This window comes from Sarcophilus harrisii, chromosome 2 (genome assembly GCF_902635505.1).
Source record: "Sarcophilus harrisii chromosome 2, mSarHar1.11, whole genome shotgun sequence".
In the NCBI taxonomy this organism is placed as follows: domain Eukaryota; kingdom Metazoa; phylum Chordata; class Mammalia; order Dasyuromorphia; family Dasyuridae; genus Sarcophilus; species Sarcophilus harrisii.
In genome coordinates, this window is record NC_045427.1 from 434,910,314 (window position 1) to 434,920,447 (window position 10,134).

Consider the following 10,134-nt stretch of genomic DNA (forward strand, 5'->3'; position numbering starts at 1 on the left):
CAATTTCTGAATGTGGCTTGACCCGGAGGGGAAAGAGAGAATGAGAGAGAAAGCAGGGCCCCTAGGATAGGGAGAAGAGAATAGAGGCAGAAAAGCAGAAACAAGAGAAATAGAAAGAAGTTTTTTTGAGAACTCTGGGCAGAAAGGAGAGGGAACTGAAACAGACAAAAGAACTGAATTGGCCAGGGGTGCAATAATAAGAAGGAAAAAGTGCCCTATGAAAAGAACAGAAACTCGTGGATATGGAAAATGGTCCCTGAGATAGAATCTAGTGAAAAAGATAATGAAATTAGAATCAGGAAGACCTGGGGTTGAATATGATTTTAACACTTTCTGGCTGGATAGTTGGGCAAATCATTTAACTACTTTGAGCCTTAGTTTCCCTACATCTAAATTAGGGATAATCATTCTTGAAGCACCTACCTCACAAGATTGTGGTAAGAATCAGCAGCAGCACTAAGACTTGTGCGATACCCAGATAAATGTCATTTATTATTAATATGTTATATCTCATTATTATATTGTATTATTGTGATTATTATGTCATACTACTCTTACATGTGACCTTACTCTTTATGCCTTTCTTTAAATGATTTATGAGAACCTCATCAGCGTATCTTGGAGCCAGAAAATAGAATCAGAGATCATGTAAGCCAACCTCTTAATTTTACAGAGAAAGAAACTGAGTCCAGAAGAGGTCAAATGACTTTTGTAAGGTCACATAGCTAGTAAGAGGAAGAGCTGGGATTTGAATTCAGGTTTTGAAGATTCAGAAATTCAGCATTCTTTCCACAGTACCCCACCAATATTGTAGTCTCATTTTATGAAGGCTGAAGGTTAGGGGAAGCTCAGTAAATCAGACAAGAGCAGAAACTTTCTAGAAGCCCCTCCCAGAAAAGAATCTTGGCAAAACCAGGGACTAGACACAGGGGTCCTGGCTCCTATCATCTCCCCTAAATTTGTAGCCTTCTAAAATAGCTGCTATCAGCCAAGAACCAATTTTGAAAACTACCCCTCGACCCACTGCCCTGGGAAGGACTCTCGTCTACTGGCCTTCTGGGACCATAGGAAGCTAGACTGCTTCCCGAAAGAAATTGGGTTAAAGGGCTCTAGGCAGATCAGACTAGAGAGGGCGGAGGGTCAGGCAAGAGGCTGGCACTGGAAGCTGGAACCTACAGAAAGCTGTCCTTCTGAAATCCTGATTAGATGCAGAGATTTTAAAAAGGGGCAAAAGGGGTAGGAAAGAGGGAGAAGTCTGGGGCCTGAAGGTTTCTTGGAATTCTCAGAAACCCAAGGGGGTCACCTGGAACATACTTACCTATGGATGCCTGAAAAATAAAGGACACAGGACATCAGGACTGAAAGAATTTCAGGGTCATAGTTTGGAGACAAATTGAATCATCCAGAAAATCTCTGACTTCTTAATCTTAACTCAGAACTCCTTAAACTTTTTCCATCCATGATCCCTTTTCATTCAAGAAATTTTTATATGACTCTGGGTATGTAAGTGTATAAAACAGATATACAAATTAAACATTTGCTGATAATAAATCATAATTTTGCAACCTCCACATTCAGTTACAATACCCCATTATGAATCCACCCCCCTTATTTTTATAGATGAGGTAGCTGAGGCCCAGAATAATTAAATGATTTGCCTAAGTCATGTAGGTAATCAGTGGTAAAGCCATGATTTGAACTCAGGCTATCTGACTCCTAAACCAGTACTTTTCCTACTATATCATTCTGCTTCCCTTTCTTATGTAATATCTCATCCAACTACCTCACTTGACAGAGGAAGAAACTGAGGTCTGGAGGAGGAGGGGACTTCATCAACTCACACAATAGAGTCAAGACTTTTTCATCTGACATCTATCTGCATTTTTTCCACTTCCCAAAATATATCATGTGATCCTTATTCTTTAGAGAAGATACAAAATTTCTGGGTGGATGTGTCATTCAAAAAGGAAAAATGTGAATGTAAATTGTCACAGACATTAAGCAAAATCAGTGATATAGACAATAAGCATTGTAGAAACTCAGAGGAAGGAGTGTTATTCTGACCTGAAGGGCTAGGGTATGTAGCATGGTTAAGATTCAGATTGGGGTCATATAGGAAAAAAGGGGAGTGGTCTGTGTTGAGAGAAACAGTATCACGGTGTTGTTGTTCAGTCACTTTTTAGTCTTGTTTGCATCTTTGTGATCTCATTTGACATTTTTTGCAAAGATACTGGAGTAGCTTGCCATTTTCTTCTCCAGTTCATTTTACAGGGGAGGAAACTGAGGCATACAGGTTGAATGACTTGTTCAAGATAACACAGCTAGTAAGTGTCTTTTGAACTCAGGTTTTCTTGAATCCAGGCTCAACCCTTTATCCACTGTACTACCTAGCTACAACAGCAGCATAACTGGGAAACCTGAAGTAGAGATCCAACTCTGCTACTTACAAGCATTAATTTCCTTGTCTTTAAAATGGACTCTTTCTTCCTCCTCCATATGGCTATGAAGATCAAATGAGATCATGGATATCTAATCATTTTGTAAAGTTCCATATAGCTATGAGGCCCAGATTGGTTAGATAAAGGAGAATAAGGTTGTGTACATTGTACACCTTAAAATACTATTCAAATGTGAGTTAATATTATTACTATGTATGGCCTTGAATTTGAGGCAATTGGTTTCTTTCTTCTTTTTTTTTTTTTATTAAAGCCTTTTATTTTCAAAACTTATGCACTGATAATTTTCAAGCAAATTCAATCAAAACCTTGTGTTCCAATTTTTTTTCCTTTCCTCCTCTAGATGGCAAGAAACCCAATATATGGATCCAATAAACATGTGCAGTTCTTCTATACATATTTCTACAATTATGCTGCACAAAAAAAAAAATCAGATCAAAAAGAAAAAAAATGAGAAAGAAAACAAAATGCAAGTAAGCAACAACAAGAAGAGTGATAATACTATGTTGTGATCCATACTCAGTTCTCACAGTCCTTTCTCTGGTTGCAGATGGCTCTCTTCACCCCAAGACCCTTAGAATTGGCCTGAATCATCTCATTTTAAAAAAGAGCCACATCTATCAGAATTAATCATCATATAATCTTGCTATTACTGTGTACAATGATCTCCTGGTTCTGTTCACTTTACTTAGCATCAGCTCATGTAGGTCTCTCTAGGCCTCTCTGAAATCATCCTGCTGATCAATTGATTTGTTATCATATTTCAACTCATTGTCTGAGTTGAATGATTCTATGCCCACCATGTCCCCAGATCAAAAATCTTAATGAATGTGTTTTGGGGATCTTGGAAATCAGACTAGGTCAGCAGTCTAGAAAGCAGACATCATGCTAACAATCACATTTGGTAATAGGAATCACTGAGGGCTGAGATAGAAAGAATCACTAGAAGGAAAAATTAGGTTTCCCTGACCCTGAAAAATCCAAACTTTGTCATTCTGCAACTGTTCTGGGAATTAATGCTCCTGTGGCCCTGAAGGGTGAGTCAGATCTTTTCAAGACTGCTCCTCCCTACGGGAAGCTGACTGCATTCTCATCTCTTCCGCCTTCCCACCTTCATGTCCATGGGGAATAATAGAGCATGGTGGGAAGATCATGGATATTATGTAACCTTAGATAAGTCAGTTTTCTTTGTGAACCATGGTTTCCTTCTCTGTAAAATGGGAAGAGTAAAAGCTTTACTGAAAAGCATGGCATAGTAGATAAAAAAAGTCTGTCTTGGAACCAATGCCATGTGATATAATAGCATAATCCTCAGGATTGGAGGAAAAGAACTAGGGTTTGAATCCAGCTCTGCTGGCTAACCTACCTGAGTCTAGCTACTTTATCTGTTAAATGAGGAGGTTGGACTTAGTGATCACTATAGTCACTTATAGCTCTGAATCTGTGAGCTTGTGACCAGGGTTCATGTATTTCACTTCGCATTGCCATGATCAACTTTCCAGCACTAAATTCTAGAGAAGGCAGGGAGAATAGGTCTTTGTTGCCAGGGAAATTATAGTCTTACTGGATAGATGATGTCATGCAAAATGAAAGAGGTGAATGTAAATTATTTTGTATGTTAACAGTCAAAATGAGTAGTACAGACTATACAGTGTATAGTGGCAGGGTCTCAAAGAAAGGAGAAGGTGGCAATTGCTAGAGAATATAGAATTTACACTTCCTAGGAAACTTCTGATCTCTACTCTCTCCCCAGGAATAGCTTATGAGCACATTGCTTGGGAAATGGACTGAACATCTTTTCAGAAAGATGTATGTCCTAGCTCACCATCTAAGCTACAGAGTTCCATTAGGCAGAAACCACATTTTTCCTTCCTTCCTTCCTTCCTTCCTTCCTTCCTTCCTTCCTTCCTTCCCTCCTTCTTCCCTTCCTTCTTCCTTCCTTCTTTCCTTCCTTCCTTCCTTCCTTCCTTCCTTCCTTCTTCCTTCCTTCCTTCCTTCCTTCTTCCTTCCTTCTTTCCTTCCTTCCTTCCTTTCTTCCTTCCTTCCTTCCTTCTTCTTCCTTCCTTCCTTCCTTCCTTCTCCTTCCTTTTCTTCCTTCCTTCCTTCCTTCCTTCCTTCCTTCCTTCCTTCCTTCCTTCCTTCCTTTCTTCCTTCCTTCCTTCCTTTCTTCCTTCCTTCCTTCCTTCCCTCTTTTCTCTCCCTCCTTCCCTCTTTTCTCTCTCTCTTTTTCATCCTTTCTTCCTCTTCTTCCTTTCTTTTCTTTTCCTTCCTTATTCTCTCTCTCTGTTTCCTCCCCACCCCCACCCCCTTTTTCCTTAGCTGCATTGGCCTCAGACAGACCATGAAAGAGATTCTGTATCCAAGGGAAGTTTCCTTACATTTAATGAAAACCTGGGTCTGATCTATACCTCTCATCTTTGACCTACCAGAAATGATTCAAAAATCAAATGAGATAATGAAAGGAACATTGTTATTTACTATCTAGTTGACACTAAGCAACTTCCTTTATCTCTCTGGGCCTCAAATGCATTATCTGAGAAATGGAAATGATGATATTTGTACTTCCATCTTCCACAACTGTAGTAGTGGATAAAATTCTTTTGTGAGGTTCTAGAAGAATGGCAGCTTCACACCTTGACCTCACTTTTATGAAGGATCATCTTCTATGAAGCTGAACAGCCCATCCTGAGCGTTGGGATGCACAGGGGCTCAGATCCTGGCTCACTGCCCTTTGCCATTCTAGGAAACTTCTCTCTGCCACAGGCCTCACTGCCATCCAGGAGGAGTTGGTTCCAATGAAAGATCATTTCCATAGGCTCTTGGGAAATGAGAAGTTTCCTTTTCCCTAACAATCTTAAGCTTACATGACCACTACTCTCAGCACTAAAAGTCTCATTTTATACTCTATATATAAAATCAGGGTTACGCCTCCAACCCTGCATTTGAAAGGCAAACTGGCCTAGGGGATGGACAGTGCCCTAGTACAACAGCTTAACATGGGGAAGGCAAGGACATTATTATCCTTTAGTTGATGTTAGACAATGGTGAAATATATATGTGCACCCAGAACATAAATTTTCCTTCCCAGATCCTCACTAGCAGCTATATGACTCAGTGTGATAGAATATCAATTCTGAACTCAGGAGGACTTGAATTCAAATCATGTGACCCTGGGAAAGTTACTTAATTCTGTTTGACTCAGCTTCTTCATCTGTAAAATGAGCTGGAGAAAGAAAATGGCAAACCACTCCAGAATCCTTGTGCAGAAAACCCCAAATGGGGGTCACAAAGATTTGGATTAATCAACTGAGCAATAAAACAAAAGACTCCCATTTCCTTGACATATCATGGTGAAATGAATAGACTACTTAAGTTTAGAGTCCTGCACTTGGGAGGCATAGGGATATAAATTCAAATCCAACTTCTTTGAGGTCTTGGACAGGTCACAACACCTATGGACCTCAGTTTTCTCATCTGTAAAATAAGAGGGTTGGACTAAATGACCTCTGAGTCCCTTCTCTAGAACTGACTATCAAAGGCAGAGGGTAGATTTTTGGATGGTGGATTTGCTACATCCTTCAAGCTATCTTGAGGGGTCTTTTTCATTTCCAGGAAGTTAAGAATTTTTGGTGATGTCATACAACAAAATAAGAATGCAACTCCACCCCCCCAGGGGCAAATTATGATTTATCCCCATCTCCCAGAGACATCTTCACTTATTAGTAGAGATGCCCTTGGGCCTTTTATATCTACTGATAGTCTCAGATCTCTTTTCACTTTTGAGAGAGGACTTATAAGCCTATTACTTGGAAAATGAATTGAATTTCTTTTCTGGAAGTATGTCCTATATCCCCAAGTAGTCTTCAAACTCCCATAGTGCAGTTTTCATTTCCCTGTTCATTTTGCCACACTGGTCTTAGAAAGGCCTACAACCTTAGAACATAGAATGTCAGAGCTGGAAATTGAACTTGGGGATATAGAATCACTGAACCTGATAAGGACTTTAAATGATAGGACATAGAAGGTCTGAACTGTTAGAAATCTTCAAGCAGAGTTGAAAGGGTCATAAGATATAAAACATAGAAAGTTAACTCTGGAAGGAAACTTAAGAGGCTTTCTTTTTAAAGGCTTATTAACCGATTTTGGGCAGGTTCCTGTGCCTGCCTGATGAAGCCTATGGACCCCTTCTCAAAATGCTGTTTTTATATTCATAAAATAAAGCATATGGGATCACAAAGGAAACCAATTATATTGAAAGAGTTATTAAAATATTAAAAAAATAAAGTTCACGGACGTCAGGTTGAGAACCCTTGATCTACTCCAAACTCCTTATTTATAGAGGAAGAAAGAGGATCAGAGAAATGCAATGACTTTTCCAAATTTATATATTGAATTACTTGGGTGATGAGGCTTGAAACTCACATCTTCTTACTCCCAGCCCTGGGATCTCTGCACCACACCCTGCTGCTTCTCATTTTTGGACTGAAATGAAACTTTCATTTTTACAAATAAAAAATTCTTCTTCAGATGCAGAGGAGGGCCTGGCTAACAAAACCAGGCCAGCAGGTTCCCAGCCCAGAATCCTGGAGAAGGACTAGTGCCAATTCCAAGATTGAAATGTTTGGGAAGGAAGTCAGGAAGACCAGGAGGAAAATGAGGAAAAAAACACCCCCAACCCAAATCCTACTATAAAAAGCACATTTTCAGACATCAGGCTAGAAAAAGGCTGTTTTTTTCCTTCTTAAAGAAAGAGAACACCCACCCCCCTCCTCTTCTTCCAGCACAAGCCTAGCACAGCTGTGGCCAGTCCAGTTCCCAGGTGATGTCAGACCTGGAGCAGGGCCAGCCCAGGCCCCGCAGAGACAGTCTTGGTGGGTTCAATGCTGAGTGTTTTTCCTTCCTGAGACTTGGGGACACCTTCCTGTCTCAGAGAAAGCAGCCCAGGGCTATGATGAGGGTGTCTGGGAGCTGAGTTGGGGGGAAAGAGAGGAGAGGAAGACCCCAGCCCCAGCTTAGACTGAGAAGGCTGAGGGAGAAGACAGTGGCTGAAAGTTTCAGAGAGCTGGGCAGGGGGAGGAGTAGGAGGGAGAAGGGCCCTAGCAGGGGCAGGAAAATCAGGGAAACAGAAAAGAGAGAGGGCAGTGGGACAGATACTTGAGGGCCACAATGAGGCTGTCTGAGAGTAGAGCTGAAGGGAAAGAGAGAAGTTTAGGAGGGTCAGACTTCAACAAGAAAAGGCACAAAAGCTAGGGAGAAAGGACTGTGAAATAGGCAGACAGCTAAGATTGAAAGTTGGACTGGAAGTGAGGAGAATGAAAAGGAGGTTCCATCTCAAGAAAGATTAGGAATACAGCAGAGAATGGACAGCAGGACAGACATTAAAGGCTATTTTGAGGGTGACTGAGAATAAAGTTGGGGTTGATAGAAAGAGAAGCAGGGAAAAGGGCCCCAGCCCAGGGAGGGAGACATATGAATATGGGAAGTTCCAAGCAGTGAAGGGAGGAGGGAAGACACAGCCAGACTGTCGGACAGCTGAGGTGGCTGTTGTGAGGCAGGAGATTACACACAGACCGGTTACCACTGTAAACACTGGGTTTCTCTTTAACCCTGGGGCTGCTGGGTGCCCTGTGGCTCTTGGGTCATTGGGAATCCCTTGGTGACCAGGAAAAGGCTGGCCAGCTGGGACTAAGGCTAGGGGTGGTGGTGATGGGAGGAGATATTCCCACGAAGTTCTGTGGCTGGTCAGCACTTTCCCACTTAACCCCGGGCAGCTGGGCTGCCCCCCCTTTCAGGGTCTAAATGAGCCCAGTCCAGCTGAGGACTCAATTCAAAACATTTACTGAGTTCCAACAGTGAACCAGTCACTCCACTCATAGCTATGTTTCTAAGTTATTTGTAATTCACTCTGTACCTATGGATAGGTCACTTTCCCATTGCTAAAATAGAGAGATAGGACTAAATAGTCACTGAAATCCCTTCTAGTCCTGTTATTCTATGTTTTAAGATCTCTTCCTACTGACATACTATATGCTAAGGTCCCAGCCAGTTCTAATGTGTATCCATATTCTAAGGTACCTTCTACCTCTATTTTTCTGCATTCTGGATTGGGAGTCAGGAGTCCTATCTCTTTAATTCACTGTGTTCTCCAGCAAATTCCTTCCCTTCTATGGGACTATTCCATTCTTTGAGGTGGGCTAATAATGGTCTCTAAGGTCTCTTCCAGTGGTGAAGTTCTCTGTGTGTCTGCATACGGATCGATCAGGATCTATACATGTTCATATGTCCATTTGTGTGGCTTTAAGTAAGGATTTGGCTATGCAGGTTGGAGAGGTCACTATGTATTCATAATACTTGGCAAAGATAAAATCTTCTGCCTTACAGAAAATGGGGGAAGGGAAGATTGAAATTAATGAAAATACTATAGGAGGAGAAGGATATCTCTCTAAATGATTTCATCTCAGGGACGGTGAATCAGGGTCATTAATAAGCTCCTGGAGATGAGAGATTAGATCTTATTTACTCCTCTTCCTTCCACCTTTGGACCAAACACATCAATAGAGCTGTGTTGAAGAAATAACACATTAAATTCACACGGGAAGAGATAGATGGCTATTCTCGATTCTCTGCTGCTTGGTTAACCCTATCTTCTTAGGATTTTGCAGTGGAAAGAGCCTTGGACTTGGGAATCAAAAGACATAAGCTTAAGATGGAAGATCTGATATGTTTACCTGTGTGACTTTGGGAAAGTCATTCCTTCTTTTAACTCTCAATTTCCCTAATTGCAAAATGAAATTGACCCTTTATTTGGAGAATGGCTGAACAAATTGTGATATGTGAATGCAAGAGAATATTATTACACTGTAAAAAAATAAAAAACAGGAAGAATTCAAAGAAGCATTAAAAAACATAAGAATGTGACAGAATGAAGTAGGTACAAGGAAAATATGATATACCCAATGACCGCAAAAATGTAAATGGAAAAAAATAAAATAGAATTTCATGTAATTGTGCTTTCTCAGAGAAATGATGAGAAAACTAATCTTCCTCCTTTCACTGGAGGAAGGGTGGGGAGGATGGGAGACTATGGACATGGAATTATTGCATATGCTGTCAAAATCAGTCAGTATACCATTAGTTTTGCTCAGCATTTTAAAATCTTCAGCACAAGGGACCTTTATTAGGTAGAGGAGGTAGAAGGAATATTCAGAAATGAATTTAATGTAAAAAAACAAAATCAATAACATATTTAAAATAACATTGAAGGATTTAAAAAACAGAAAAAGTAATTAATATGGGGAGGCTGACCTAGATAATCTCCAAGATATTGTGGGGAGCCGACACTAATCTACAGCCACACAAGGCCAACCTTGAATCTCCTAATCACATTATACCAAAGACTCCCTGAATAGGAATCCCCTAATCACATTATACCAAAGACTCCCTGAATAGGAATCTTCAAATCACAAAGACTTCCTGAATAGGAATCTCCTAATCACATTCTAACTTTGAATAGGCAGGTATCTAGGCACCCCCTAATCACATCATAAAGCTTTCTGCCACCAAAAACATCTGAGCAGCTCATCCTTGGGCGGGATACCAACCCTTTGTCATGGACCCCCACCCTGTACTGTGTTTGTACAACCCTGCCTTCTTTTCTACTGCTATATATATCTGTACT